Source organism: Cetorhinus maximus, chromosome 6 (genome assembly GCF_964194155.1).
Source record: "Cetorhinus maximus chromosome 6, sCetMax3.hap1.1, whole genome shotgun sequence".
Taxonomy (NCBI): domain Eukaryota; kingdom Metazoa; phylum Chordata; class Chondrichthyes; order Lamniformes; family Cetorhinidae; genus Cetorhinus; species Cetorhinus maximus.
The window spans coordinates 4,974,171-4,989,660 of record NC_135884.1 but is presented as its reverse complement, the minus strand read 5'-3'; the positions used below and the strand labels follow the sequence as shown (position 1 = coordinate 4,989,660).

General features: G+C 42.7%; 1 protein-coding gene across 2 annotated transcripts in view; it reads left to right on the top strand.

Annotated features, from left to right (window-relative positions):
- Positions 1-15,490, top strand: part of eefsec (eukaryotic elongation factor, selenocysteine-tRNA-specific) — a 400,490-nt gene that overhangs the window by 115,175 nt on the left and 269,825 nt on the right. The window lies entirely within an intron of this gene.

Here is a 15,490-nt window from a genome sequence, read left to right as displayed (position 1 = left end):
GTGATTATTTGACGTTTATTTTGTTTAAAATTTATTTCCAAATGTTTATGTAGCTTTAATGCATCATTAGAACTGAGACCACAGTGACTGAACATCAAGTTTCATTTTTGTGATTTGTGATTCATGATATTTTGCTGGTATATTTTACTGATAATTTACTGGTATTTCGCGGAATGAATTCACAAGTCCAGTTGGTTTTCCTTCGAAATGGAAAACCAGTAGCCCTACCCATAATGAATAATGGGGCTGCTTTTCCCTATAATGTGAGCCCCTGGTTTACATGAATGAATTCATCAAATTATTCTTTTCTTGCATTCTATTTTGGCTATTGCACCTGTAAAAGCAAGGGCTTGCCATTAAAGACCCCCGGAAGGATGATTGTTTTTCTTTTTGGGAATGGCAGTGAGGACTTCATCAAGGTCAAAATAGAACTTTTCCTTAATATCTTCATGGGAGTCCAGGGTTGGGCTATAAGAGCTGATGATGGCAGCATATTGCTTAACGGCTGAGCTGTGGGTGATGTGTCGTGAGTTTTTTATTTTTAGAATTGGGGAGTTCTGGCAGTGCATCCAAGATCCTTTTCCAGATGGCAAAACCAACTCTGTGGAAACGAGGATGAAAGCAAAATACTGCAGATGCTGGAAATCTGAAATAAAAACATAAAATACTGGAAAAATTCAGCATGTCTAGCCGCATCTGTGGAGAGAGAAACAGAGTTAACGTTTTGAGTCCGCATGACACTTCTTCAGAGCTAAAGAGAAGTGGAAACATGATGGATTTTATACTGTTTAAGAGGGGGTAGAGCAGGTGAAGCAAGATAGAAGGTCAGGGATAGGTGGAAGCTAAGGAGAGATTGACAAAGATGTCATGGGCACAAGACAAGGGGAGTATTAATGGTAGTGGTAAAGACTAAAGAAGGTGCTGATAGTGGCAGAATGTGTTAATAGCAGAACAAGGCTCAGTGCTCTGTGAAAGCACAACATAGAAACAAGTGACAGATGGCCCTGTGGGGGTGGGATTGAGGAAAAAAGATAAAAATTGAATGAATAAATAAAAATAAATAAATAATAAAAATGAAAATAAATAATGAAAAAATTTAAAATTGAAATAAAATTTTTAACAATGGATTAATAAAGGAGCAGAGATGGAGCAGAGAGTTCATGGTTTGAAGTTGTTGAACTGAGCGTTAAGTCCAGAAGGCTGTAAAGTGCCTAGTCGGAAGATGAGGTGCTGTTCCTCCAGTTTGCGTTGGGCTTCACTGGAACATTGCAGCAGGCCAAGGACGGACATGTGGGCATGAGAGCAGGGTGGTGTGTTGAAATGGCAAGCGACAGGGAGGTCTGGGTCATGCTTGCGGACAGACCGAAGGTGTTCCACAAAGCGGTCACCCAATCTGCGTTTAGCCTCCCCATTGTAGAGGAGACCTTGATCCCTTCTGGACTTAACTTTGAGATCAACAACTTCAGACAATGAACTCTCTCCTCCAACTCTACTTTTTAATCCAGTTTTTTTTATTTTAATTTTAATTTTTACTCTTATTTATTTTCATTTTTTTAAACATTTACTCATTCAATTTTTTTAAATCCTTTTTCCCCACCACCTCCGCAGGACCATCTGCCACTTGTTTCTATGTTGTGCTTTCACAGAGCACTGACCCTTGTTTGTGCTATTAACATATTCTGCCGCTCTCAGCACCTTCTTCAGTTCTTACCACTACCATTAACACTCCCTTTGCCTTGTGTCCATGGCATCTTTGTCAATCTCTCCTTAGCTCCCACCTATCCCTGACCTTCTATCTTGCTTCACCTGCTCCACCCCTTTTAAACAGTATAAAATCCATCATATTTCTACTTCTCTTTGGTTCTGAAGAGTCATATGGACTAAAAACGTCAACTCTGTTTCTCTCTCCTCAGATGCTGCTAGAGCTACTGAGCTTTTCCAGCATTTTATATTTTTATTTCTGTGGACACCAGGGTCGCTGTCAATCTTTCCTTTCCAGTAGAAGGTGTATCCCCCTGCTAGTTCCTTTAGCTGCCCCTTCCCCAGGAAGGTGGGCCTCATTGAGGGCAGCGATGTCAATTTGGAGTCTCGATAGCTCACGCGATACGATTGGAGTTCTTCGTTCCGGGCAGTCACTCTTGAGATTATCTATGAGTGTTCTAACATTCCAGGTTGCAAAATTTAATGTTTTCTTTCTTTGACCATGAAAGTGGTGATCCTGCAGGGAAAGGTTCCCCAGCCAGGAGAAAGTGGGACAGCCTATTTTTAGGGCATCTTTTCTAACCCCCTCCCCATTTGGGGTGAGCAGAGGGTATCCTTAAGAAAACTGCTCAGTCACGGATGCTGCTGCCCAGAGACACCCATATCCCAACACAGGTGTCCAGTGACCTTAATGCATCTGTCTCCTGTGTGCAGGTAGTTGAATGTAGACACCCAGGTTCACAGCACTTTCCCCGTCGCCAATTTTCCATTGCCACAAGACTTGGCAAATGGACCCTGGTAAAAACATGTGTGTGACTTTGGGGAGCTTGGGATACCATCATTGTCCACATGATCTTGATGGGTTGGTGTCAGATTTTGGTGATGTGTTGAAGCACGATGACTAGGCCCATCTTGCTGGTGCAGCCTTCTTCCACCTTTGCAAGACACACAGTCTTCCTTAGCCTTCTACAAATTACAGCAGTGAATGTTTGTCACTGAAGACCTTTGCAAGTCAACAGAAGTCCTAGTGTATAGAGCAGTTGTCGTCACCACACTCCTGTACTGCAATGAGACCTAGACAGTATATGAACAACACGTAAAAACGCTAGAGAAATTCCATCGGCAATGCCTCTGTCACATCCTCCCCATTCACTGAGAGGACCATCAAACAAACAGTGATGTCCTTCTTGGATCCACCTCCATAAGTATTTAGGAAAAACTCCTTCAAAATCAACTTTGATGGACTGGACACTGTGTCCAGATTACCGAAATCTATCTCCCCCCACCAGGTACTGTTTTCTCAAATGGCGAATGTGCCAGAAGACAAAGAAAATGCTTCAAAGACACTTAGAAAATGCTTCAAAGACACTCTGAAACTTTTGTTGAAGTATTGACATTAATGACTGGGAGGAACTTGCTACCAATCATTCAGAGTGGCAACAACTTATCCTTCATGCTGCATCACACTTTGAGTCACAACATCCTAATAATGAGGCAGAGCGGCAGAAGGGAAGAATGAAAAGGAAGCAAACTTTTCTTCTATTCTTTCATGGGATGTGGACATGACTGACTCGGCTAGCTTATTGCCCAACCCTAATTGCCTTTGAAAAGGTGGTGGTGAGCTGCCTGCATGAACTGTTGCAGTCCCATGTGGTGTAAGTACACCCACAGTGCTGTTAGGGAGGGAGTGCTACGATTTTGACCCAGCAAAGTGAAGGAACGGTGATATATTTCCACGTCAGGATGGTGAGTGGGTTGGAGGGGAACTTGCAGGTGGTGGTCTTCCCATGCATCTGCGGCCCTTGTCCTGTGAGGTGGTAAAGGTTGCGGGTTTGGAAGGTGCTGTCGAAGGAGCCCTGGTGAGTTGCTGCAGTGCATCTTGTGGATGGTATACACTGTTGCCACTGTGCGTTGGTGGAGGAGAGAGCAGATGTAGAAGCTGGTGAATGGGATGCCAATCAAGCAGGCTGCTTTGTCCTGGATGGTATCAAGCTCTTTGAGTGTTGTTGGAGCTGCACTCATTCAGGTAAGTGGAGTATTCCATCACACTCTTGACTACTTTGCTTTGGTGTACAGGCTTTGGGGAGTCAGGAGGTGAATTACCCTCTGCAGAATTCCCAGCCTCGGACCTGCTCTTATAGCCACAGTATTTATATGGCTAGTCCAGCTCAGTTTCTGGTCAATGGTAACCCCAGGATATTGATAGTAAATAACAAATCCTGTATTCTGGATTCCAGTATTCGAGAGATGTATCCTGCCCCATGTGCCCAAAAATCTGTGCATCAAAAATTGACCTGCTCAGTCACATGAAGACCCGTGGCAGAAACTCACGACCCTGAGTAGACATCACCCTCAAATCGAGAGACAGCCGACAATAAGGGTTGCCATCAGATTAGCCAGGTCTGCATGTGCCCAATATCCAATGGGGAATATTACTGGGTGGAAGTCTAATTGGGATGAACCGTCTTGTTTGGCAGACACATTACCACTCTGCCCGAAACTCGCATTGAAGTATAAAATAATTTTTAAACAGAGTTTGTTTTGGTTCTGCTAAGTTCATTGATTGGAAAGTGAGGGTGGTGAGCAGAGGCAGTGAACCTGGCCTGTTGAGATGTATTGCTGGGCATCTAACTGACTATAATTACCATCTGGCAATGATTACTTGTGCTAACAGAGAAAAATCATTACATTCTGAGATTGTAGCAAAAAAAGCCATTAAAGTAATCACAGTTTAGATTTGGTGGGATTCTGTTTGGCCTACTGAGGGTTTTTTTGTTGTTCTACTTTGCACTTGTTTTGTAAATTAACTGTAAATTGGTTTGAATTCTTCCAGTGCGCAGTGATGAAATCTACTTTGGTTTTTACTTTTGTTTTAACTCTTTGTAGTGAAGTACCAACATTTTTTTAAAATTTTCTGATATACTTAATAACTGCAGTATAATTTGGACAGAGATGTTGTCGGATGCTCTATGCAGTGTGGTATCGATCAGAAAGGTTGCAGGTTCAAGGTGGTTCACTCGCCTTCAATGCAATCTTGGCTGATCTTCCAACATACATAGGAATAGACAAATTCAATCCTGCACTAGGTCCGTCTCACCTATCTCCCCAACATTTGCTCCTGGTTCCCCACTGCCTCCAATTTAAAAATTTCATCCGTGTATGTAAATTCCTTCATGGTTCACACTTCCCTCACTCTGTGACCTCCTTCAGCTTTATAATTCCTTCTCTCAAGAACTTTGTATTTCTCTGAGTATGGCCCATTGTACATCACTGCTCCCTTTCCCCCACTGCTGGTGGATTTAATCACACCCTGGAAACCCTTTTGTGTTCCCCTCTATCTCCCATCTTTCTTCAAAACTATCCATAAACCCACCTCTTTGTCTCGCCCCTAATTTCCCTTTCTTTGGCTCAACGTCCATTTTTGTCTGATTATTTCTCTGTCAAGTGCCTTGGGGTGATTTTTTTATAGTAAAGGCACTATATTTAGTTATTTCCATACAGTACACACATAATATAAATGACATTTGTGAGCTTCAAATACATCTGTACATATGGATTATTGTTATATGTTTATACAGGAGTGGGAGGTTGTAAGCATTTCCTTGAAGGTTGACTCCCCTCGATGGAAAGGGAGAGAGACATGAGTGATGACGTATGGGTAGGAAAGAAAGCCAGAAAGCTGAACCCTCATGTTATACACTGAGATAATTACAGTTAATTATGGTACATGAGTTTACACATTTACAATGGGAGAATGCTGATTCGAAAAGGAGAGTAAGCAGGATGAGTATTAAGAGCAGTGCTTGAGATTACCTTAGAGCATAAAAAAATGTGAATGATAAAAGAGATCAATGGTCAGATATTTGCTATTATGTTAACGACTAGCAACATCTATCAAGGAGAAATACTTTCACTTTAAACTTGAACAAAAGCTCTGTCGAGCTGGCTCATATGTCCAGAGATATATAAAGACAAGCTGTTGTATCATGCTGTATCCATCTGCCAAATTTCCTCACATACAATAATTTATAATTAAGTGCTGTGAATGTTGTTATGCAATATGACAATCAGTTTGGACAGAATGTTCCCACTAATGGCAAATTAATTAATGATCAGTTAACCTGGTTTTTGTGGTGGTGTTTGAGGGAAAAATGCTAGCTGGGACAGTGGGATACTCGCCTGTTCTCTTCTGAAATAATGTCACAGGGTTTTCAACCATCCTGGGATGAGGGGCTCACCTTATGAAGAAAGGTTGAACAGATTGCGCCTATACCCATTTAAGTTTAGAAGAATGAGAGGTGATCTTATTGAAACATGTAAGATCTTGAGGGGACTTGCTAGTGTGGATACCTGGAGGATGTTTCCTCTTGTGGGGGAGAGGAACTGGGGGACACAGTTTAAGAATAAGATAGAGATGAGGAGAAATTTTTTCTCTCACTGGATTGTTGGTCTGTGGAATTCTCTCGCCCAGGAATTAGTGGAGACTGGGTCATTGAATTTATTCAAGGTTGAGGTCGATAGGTTTTTGATAGACAACGGTTATGGGGACAGACAGGAAAGTGGAGTTGTGACTTTTCAAAAAAGAAAAGACATGATATTAGGTAGAAACAGTTTGTATAATTATGTCGTGAAGGACTGACCGACCCCATAGAATTAAAATCATAGGTGAGAACTGAAAAGATTTACGATCATTGTCAACATGTTTGATGAAGGTTGCCTGTACACTACTGTGGGTGGAGGAAATTCCAGGCAGATCTCATTGTTTTTCAAGGAAATATCCAATCATTTTCAATTGTGGTAATTGCAATTCGAGGACAAGAATTTCCCCTGAACAGTCACATCCTGTAGTAGGGAAGCCAGCTGCAGTTGTGCATGAAATACTGGGAACAGAAAGTTCCCGTACATATTTACCTCATTGCATCCAAAGGCAATTAAAATGCCCACTTGCAGCTAGTTTTCATGTCCCAGCAGGATGATCAATTGACCAGAATTGAGACAGCTTCTTACTCGTTCATCAACCTTGAGTTTTTGGTTCTTTTCTAATATACTACATCGATTTGTTTTTTCTGTCATGGTATGTAAAATTCTCCGGTCACAGGACAGCCCAGAATACTAGGTGCATTCCAGACGACATGACATTGCTGCTGCTTTCATTGGGAGGTTATAACACAGTTTGGTACATCTTTGAGGTATTTGGCAGTGACGGGATTGAGATCTTTATCCTATGGCCGAGTCTAGGAGAAAGGAGTGCCTTTTCAGATAAAAACAGAAAATGCGGGAAAAACTCAGCAGGTCTGGCAGCATCTGTGGAGAGAGAGAAACAGTTAATGTTTCGAGTCTGTATGTCTCTTTTTCAGCTTTGGTAGTCTCCATTCATTCAGAGGTCCGAGTCAGCCTTGCATGCCATTGATTCAGTGTGCAGTTAAATAATTGTACCTAAATTTTGATGCAAGTTCCTAGAGTAGCCTATAAGCCATTATGTAAACCTCTGTCATCATCACTCTGCATCATATGTATTGAAATATCTGCACTATAATGATGTATAACTTATTATGACTAGGCCTATATACAAGAGACATTGGGTGGAATTGTGCCAGATTTGCACTAAGTGCGGGAGCGGGTGGGAAATCAGTTTTACCCACCGGCCGCAATGGCGGGTTTTTGCGCTGTATCGTCCCAATCCCACCTCATTAATCACGCATCCCCAGGAAACATGCCGTTTCGTTGGCAGGACGGCCTCCGATTCGCTCGCCAAGCCGTCACCTCACCAGTGTTCCCCCCTTCCCTTGACACCATCATTCTCCCCCTCCTAAACCCCACCCCTTCGATACACTATCCTCTCACAGTCAAACCTCTCCCAGTCAAACCTCAATCTTCCTCTCCCACCACCCCCCAGTACACCTTCCTCTCCCACTCACAGCTGGACCTTCCTCTCCACCCCCTTGATGATCGTCTGTAGCAACCCATGGCTAAGACACTGATGTCCCGAAGCAGATCCTCAACGGTGACCTTCCACCTTCTGTGAGCTGCTTCGAGGCGGAGGCATGTCCATATAAATCTACCCAGCATGCGATGCACGTGTTCCTCCAGGGTCCGGTAGCTGAAGGGCTCCAGCATCTTCTGCTCCTTGGCTGCCCATGATGTGAGCAAGGATTTGGCGGTGAGTCCCAACTTCTGCACACCACACTTGTCAAGACGTGTTCTGCACCGGCCTGTTTTCCCGCTGATGTGGGTGGGAAATTTGATGTCGGGGGGGTGGGGGGACGAGGATTCCGGTGAACAGGGCTTATAATGATATGCAGGTGTATTAAAATGGCATTCCCGATGTGCGGCAGCAGGACAGGCGGTCTGGCATTAACGGGTGGAGCGGACGATCGCAAACTGGTTTCATGATGGCATGTAACCGATTTTTTTGGCCTTTCTCCCATATTGTCCGTTCATGCCCGCCATGAAGCTAGACGCCAGCGGGGGTCAGGAAATTCCGCCCATTGAAATATGAAATGCTTGGTTATTTGTTATGACATTTCAACAATTTATTGAAGCCAAATCCCTATCTGGCCCCTCCTTCCTATCTCTGTAACCGCTTCTAGCCTGACAACCCTCTGAGTGCTACATTCCTCCTTGCTGTGTCTTCAGTGGCCAAGATCCTAAACTCTGGAACTCTCTCCATAAACCTATCAGCCTTTCTACCTCTCCTTCCTCCTTTAAGACCTTCCTGAAACCTATCTCTTTGATCAGGTGTTTGGCCAGCTGTCCTAATATCTCCTTTGGTGGCTCAATGTCAAATTCTGTTTGATAATACTCCTGTGAAGTGTCTTGGGATGTTTGTACACAACTGAGGACATAAATAGGAGTTTTAATTTTGGGAACTGACCAGAAATTGCCAAGTATATTGTTAAGCCTAACCTGCCCAACTTTAGCTTGTTCATTTGTCTTTTGCTAAACTTCAAATAAAAGGCAGATCACTATTTAAATAGCACCTTATCATTTCCCAGCAATTTTCTTGCATAATAAGAAATGCTGGTCCATGTGACCTGGTGACCTATGACCGAGAAGCCGTACCAACAGCAGAGGGGAGAACAGAGAAGGCACGCTTAAAAGGTGTTGTATGTGTGTGAAATACAGTTAAACAGGACAGAAAGCCAAAGATAAAAGCAAAGTACTGCGAATGCTGGAAATCTGAAATAAAAACAGGAAATACTGGAAAAACGCAGCAGGTCTGGTAGCACCTATGGACCTGTGGGGAGAGAAACAGAGCTCTGAGGGTGAGTCATATGGATTCAACTTGTTAACTCTGTTTTTCTCTCTCCACAGATGCTGCCAGACCTGCTGAGCTTTTCCAGCATTTTCTGTTTTTATTTCAGAAAGCCAAAGACTTGGTTAGGGCATAAATTATGAATTGAACGATTTTACTGCTGCTGCTTCAGTTTTGCTAGAGCCAACCAGAACGTTTAACAGAGTTTATTTAAGTGATGGATAAAGGAACCTCTGGGAAACCTGTACCACCAAGACTGTTGTATGCCTAGCTCAGAAGGGTCTGCAGACTTGTGCTATTTGGGTGATGACTGTCTCTGGGGACTTCAGATGGAGTATGGCTGCCAGTGCACACTGCTCAAGGTCAGAATTGATTTAGTGGGAAAGTGAGAGACCCTGCATACGAGAAGCTGAGTTTCAGAACTTTGAGAAGCTGAGAACTTTGGAACAGCACAAAGTGCTACAAGTCTGTGGGGAGTGATGCAGGTGCTTGTAGTTGTTGAAGCTGTAGCTTTGTTGTATCAACTATTTAAAGTGACATTGACCTTTTTATTTGAAATATCACTTGCCTGTTAATTCATGTTTAACTTTCATTGCTTCTGATTTGTGTTAAAGCAAAAGTTACAAAAAGTGCAATTTTGTCGGCAATTTCTTCATTTGGGGAGTCATTCAGTAAATTTGATTATTTTGGTTTACAGTTTCCCCAAAAGGATTGTAACAGATGCTTCATGGGAGCGATTAGCAAAAAAATTTGGCTCGCAGGCTTGATGTATCGTTTGAACAACAGCGTTTCTGACAACAAAACATCCCTCTTTGTTCCGCTGGGATGGCAGCCTAGATTATGGGCTTAGTCCAGGAATAGAATTTGTATCCAAAGCTTCTGATTCAAAGACGGGTGCTACCAACTAAGCCAAGCTGGGACTTAAAACATTCACCTTAATCAGTATAAAAGAGCATCGTTGTGATTGAAGGTGATATTACTGTTTCTATCTAGTGTGCACTGGGACTGTTTGCTGGAAACCTTGGGCTGGAAACAGTACTATTCATTACAAAGTACTGGAATAAATCATCCTGTGCTCGAAAACAAACACATGAAGCTGATTAGCGAAGAAGGCTTGATCTTTATGTGTGCAATCCTCAGAAAGTTCAGATTTAAGAAAAGAAAATGATTGGATTTTGTTTTTTATATGAGAAATTATGCTTCTCGAAGGGAGTTACACGTGACTGCACTCAGGGCTCAGATGAAAATTATTATAAACTGCAAGAGCAATGTCTGTATGGTTTGGGGATATAAACCACACACTAACATTTGTCTCCAATGCTTTACATGGTGTACATACCTTCTCTCCGTGTATAACCCTGAGACATGTCTCACTAGAAGGGCACTCTCAAAATGCAAACTCTTGTTGTAGCAGAGGCAAAACTTGTGGTGTTGCTGATGGGCAAGTTCAGGGAGTTACTGCTTGAATAAAGGCAGAGCATATGATAGAAGCTCAACTTTCCCCAATTATCTACCGTCTGTTGTATTCATTCTTGAGATGTGAGAATTGCTGGCAAGACCAGCATTTATTATCCATCCCTGAGAAGGTTGGTGATGGGCTTCCTGCTTGAACCTCTGCAGTCCATCCTGTTCCAAAGTTCTGTTAGATAGTTTTGGTAGGTGAAAACCCTGTAACACAATGAAGAAATGGCAGAAATACATGCCCAGGTTGGGATGGTGTGTGACTTGAAGGGGAACTTGGAGGTCGTGGCATTCCCAAATATCTGTTACCCTTGACCTTCTAAGTCGTGGAGGTCGTGGGTTTTGGAGATGCTGCCGAAGAAACCATGCCCTAATATTTGTCTCTAATGATTTAAGTACTTGTTTCCTTTCTGTGCATCACCCTGGCACATGTCTGCACCACAAACTGTTGCAGTTGTAGCAGTGAATGAACCTGTGATGTTGCTGATGACAAGTTTGGAGATTTGCTGGGGTAAGTTGTAGCAGTGCATCTTGTAGATGATATCACACTGCTTAGGCTATTGGATAAGGTGTCCCCCAACTTCTGGATGGAGTTGATCTTCTTAAGTGTTGTGTGGAGCACCTATTGGATGAAAATAGGGAAACGGAGCAAGGGGTCAAAAGCATTGTCTTGACTCCTCTGATCAACCAGCATCATCATTGTTGGTCAGCAATGGTTCCTATCTGTTTTTGTAATCAGATTGCTCAGTGATAAGCATGTGGCAAATAAGCACTTGTGTGTTTTAAAAGACATTGTCCCATCGAGAGTTAATGCAGGACTCTTAATTACTATTCCTGGAAAAAAACACCCTTTTACAAGAAAAGGTAATTAAGCCGTTATAAAGAATCTGTAAACTTCTTGACCCTGGTGGACTCTGTACAAAACGGGTCACGTAGTAGCTTATGGCTCTGAAAAAAAACCATGCCTGGAAAAGCTGTGTTTAAAAGTTGGTTTTAGTTTTCCTTTGAGAAGAGAAAGGACCAACTGGAGAAAGGAAGACAGTGGCCTTTTTGCAGCCCAGAGCCAGTCCACAGCTGGAAATGAATATAAGCCGCTGCTAAGTTGCCATGTGCTGGAATAGAGTACCTGCAAGTTTTCCTCGAGTCTGCCTGAAAAGCAGTGCAAGAGTCATCGATTGTTTCACAGGTCAGCACGGAGAGACCAACTATATATCCTGGACACCATTTCAAGGACTGCACCATTTTTCCTTTTCCACAAAACCATTGACTTTTAACCTTTGGCAGAGTTCCTCTATTTTTATTTATTTTTTTGTGCATGCTTGTGACTTAGGGTGTTTCGAAAGAATAATTAGAATACTTTCATATTCCATACTGCATGTTAATAAGCTTTGCCTTTCTATTTGACATGACTGGTTTTATAATACACTGATAAGTTTGCTGTTTATTGAAAGAAGCCTGGTTAAAGTCTCTTTTATTCTGGGTAGCAGTAGCGAAGTTAAATGATTGGCCATTTTGGTGAGTGAATCAATCTTATAAACTAATGGTGTGACCTGTGGAGAAGTGGAGTTTGATCAACTGCACACTCTTCCCATCCTGGTTGTAGGAGGAAGCCAGCACATGTTGATTCATTTCTGCAAATGGCAGCCTTACCAGATCGCCTCTGGCATTGCTCATGGTTAGTTGGGACTTGAAGTGCAGCTATTATTTATGGCTGCTATAAAGGTGCTATGTTTAGCCTTACCCTATCCCTTCAAGACAACTGTTCCACTATTCCTTAAGGGAACTTATCACTGAGCAATCTGATGACAAAAACAAATAGGAGCCATTACTGACAAAATAACGCTGCTGTTGATCAGAGGAGTCAAGACATCATATTTTCTGTTTTCTTATTCTCTTCAATTAGGTGCAGCTGCCGAATACTCAAGAAGATCGATACTGTCCAGGAGAATGCAGTCTGTTTGAGGAATATCTCACCCACTAGCGTACCATGGGTGCATTGTGTAACATCTACAAGATGCACTGCAGCAACTTGCACAAGCTCCTTTGGCAGCACACCCAGAAACCATGACCTCCACTACCTGGAAAGTCAAGAACTGGAGGCTTATGCATTTTCTGAGTTGAAATAGGGGCTAGTTGTTGAGGAAGATTCTGTGGATTGGCAGTTGCATGAAATATCCTCCTTGGTGCCCTGGCCAAAATTGATTTGTCAATCAACACACACAAAAAAAAAACTATCAAGTCATCGTTGAATTACAGTTTGTGGGAGCTTGCAAAATACTGGAAATAAAACCAGAAAATGCTGCAAGTGCACGACAGACCTGTAAAGGTGCACGACAGACCTGTAAAGGTGCACGACAGACCTGTAAAGGTGCACGACAGACCTGTAAAGGTGCACGACAGACCTGTAAAGGTGCACGACAGACCTGTAAAGGTGCACGACAGACCTGTAAAGGTGCACGACAGACCTGTAAAGGTGCACGACAGACCTGTAAAGGTGCACGACAGACCTGTAAAGGTGCACGACAGACCTGTAAAGGTGCACGACAGACCTGTAAAGGTGCACGACAGACCTGTAAAGGTGCACGACAGACCTGTAAAGGTGCACGACAGACCTGTAAAGGTGCAACATTTTGGGTCAGTTTTTACAGAGTCCGTACTTGAGATTTTAATCTGTCTTCTCTGTCTCGCATATTCTGTGTATCTCTGATGTTTTATGGTTTTTTAAAAAAGATATTTCTGTGGTATATTGATGCATTTAGTTGAACTATACAGTGCAGAAATGTTATCAGATTTACATAATTAAGCATAAAGTTTAAAGCCTGGAGCATTTTTTAGGGAGGAGAGTGATACAGTTATTTTCTTGAATCTTTTTGCATTTTTAAAATAATTATTTGAATTTTTTTTAGCGATAATCAGAGTTCTCAGTTTGTATATGTGATGTCTGTGTCCCTTTCTGTTGCAGTATGACAGCAGTGACTACAATCCAAAAGTACTTCATAGGCTGCTTAAAAAGGGGCCAGGGGAGGAGACTGAAAGCAGGAAACTATAGGCCAGTTAGCCTAGCATAAGTTTCTGGAAGGGCTTGACCTTCACTGGTCAATACACACGTTGGGATTATTACCGTTCCAAGTGCTATAAGATTGGTCTTATCGGCAGCCTCGTAATTAGGGCCCAAACCATTTGTTCACCATGCAAGCTTGATACTGAAATAGAGTGCATCAAAGACACCCTGTGGGATAATGGCTACCCTGATTAGATCATTTCACATTGTATGTCGCACAAACTCATGAATGGCCGTCACTTTCGGCCCTGGAAAGTGCCCAGTCTACCTCTTTACCCTGGAAGGACAAGGTATCTCAAACATTTGAGCAGCAGGTGAAACCAGCTGTTTCACGCTGCTACTATGCAGTAGCAATACGAGTGGTATTTGCCACCAACAAGATACTGCTGTTAAGCCAAAAAGACATTCTGCCTATCTCACAAATGCGTAATGTGGTATATGAATTTTGGTGCCAGTGTTAGGTATGTGGGCCATACGTCCCAAAGACTGGCAAATCATATCAAACAGCATGTCCCTTCCACTGTTCACAATGGGGAAGATAGAGATCATACCCAACCAGCCCGTGCTTGCAAAACTCAAAACACAGTGTCCAACATTAGATGTGATCCCGCGATTGGACAACATTTGCTAAATAATCCTCAATGTGCTAACAATTATGCTGACAACCAATTTAAGATTGTCAGTGGGGCTCTCGGTGTGGTACGTTCGCGTGTACTGGAAGCTACGTATATTAATACACAAGGCCCTGTTCTTTGCGGACAGAAAGAACATGTACACACATTGCGCCTATTTCAGCTAAACAAAGTAGGTGATAGCCATTCACTGGCTCATTCCTCAGGGCAATGCCTTGACCAATCAGAGTCAAGCTGCTTCGTTTAAATTTCGAACAATGCTTTGCAGTTAACTGTCAGTCACCATTAACTGATGCATTCTCCACGGCAACCCCTCTACTAATCAGAGTCCGCTTGCCAACCAATCAGCACACTCTTATCATACAGCATAAAGTTGTTGTTTCCCCTAACATTGGTATTCTTATGATTGTGCAAGATGAAAAACAAAATGTCTCTTTTCGGCAATATTCTTATTTATTTTGTCGCTTGAGGGTGAATGCTTTCCAGGACCCCCTGGTAGAACCCCCTGTTCTCCTTCGATTAGCGCATTGTAATCTTTTAAGTCCCAATACAGGCAGAGGGATCCCAGGAAATTGCATGGCTCTGACTTGGGGGCTGAAGGGAGAATGGGGTGGTATGAGGTAGATGGTGGATGGGACTGACACAATGGGCCAACTGGTCTTTTCTTGTCTCCTTTTGTGTCTGCTTGCATATAACACCTTCTACAACAGTGCAGCATACGCCCGGTTATGCACTGAAGTGTCATTCTAGGTTTATGTGTTTGAGTCATTGTGGGCTTGAACCCACAATTCTCTTACTCATGGTTGAGTGTGCTATAATTACTCTCTGACTTTGAAGAATGAGAGGAGATCTTATTGAAACGTGAAAGATTCTGAAGCGGTTGACAGGGTAGATGCTAAAAGGATGTTTTCCCTGGTGGTGAAATCTAGAACCAGGGAGCATAGTGTCAGAATAATATAATGTAATGAACCATTGTCCACAAGGGATCATAGGCATCTCTCTATGTCAGAGAGACAAATGGTTATATAGCTTGAGGGGCACCATTCCACATCAAGCATGGGGTAAGGCAAGGAGGCAGACCTGCATGAAATACCACAGCCGTTACGGGGATTGAACAAGTGCTTTTCGTGTCATTTTGTACCACATTCTGGCCATCTAGCCAATTCAGCTAACCAACCCCCACAGTTTCAGAATAAGGGTCGCCCATTTAAGATGGAAATGAGAGAGAATTTCTGCTTTGAGCCTTGTGCATCTTTGGAATTCTCTAATCCAAAGAACTGTGGTGCTTGATCTAAAGCACGGCTATGAAACACTTTTAAACCTGTCCTATTCTGCATTGTATTCTAAGGACGGTCTCCCTAGACGTGAAATGCCTATGTA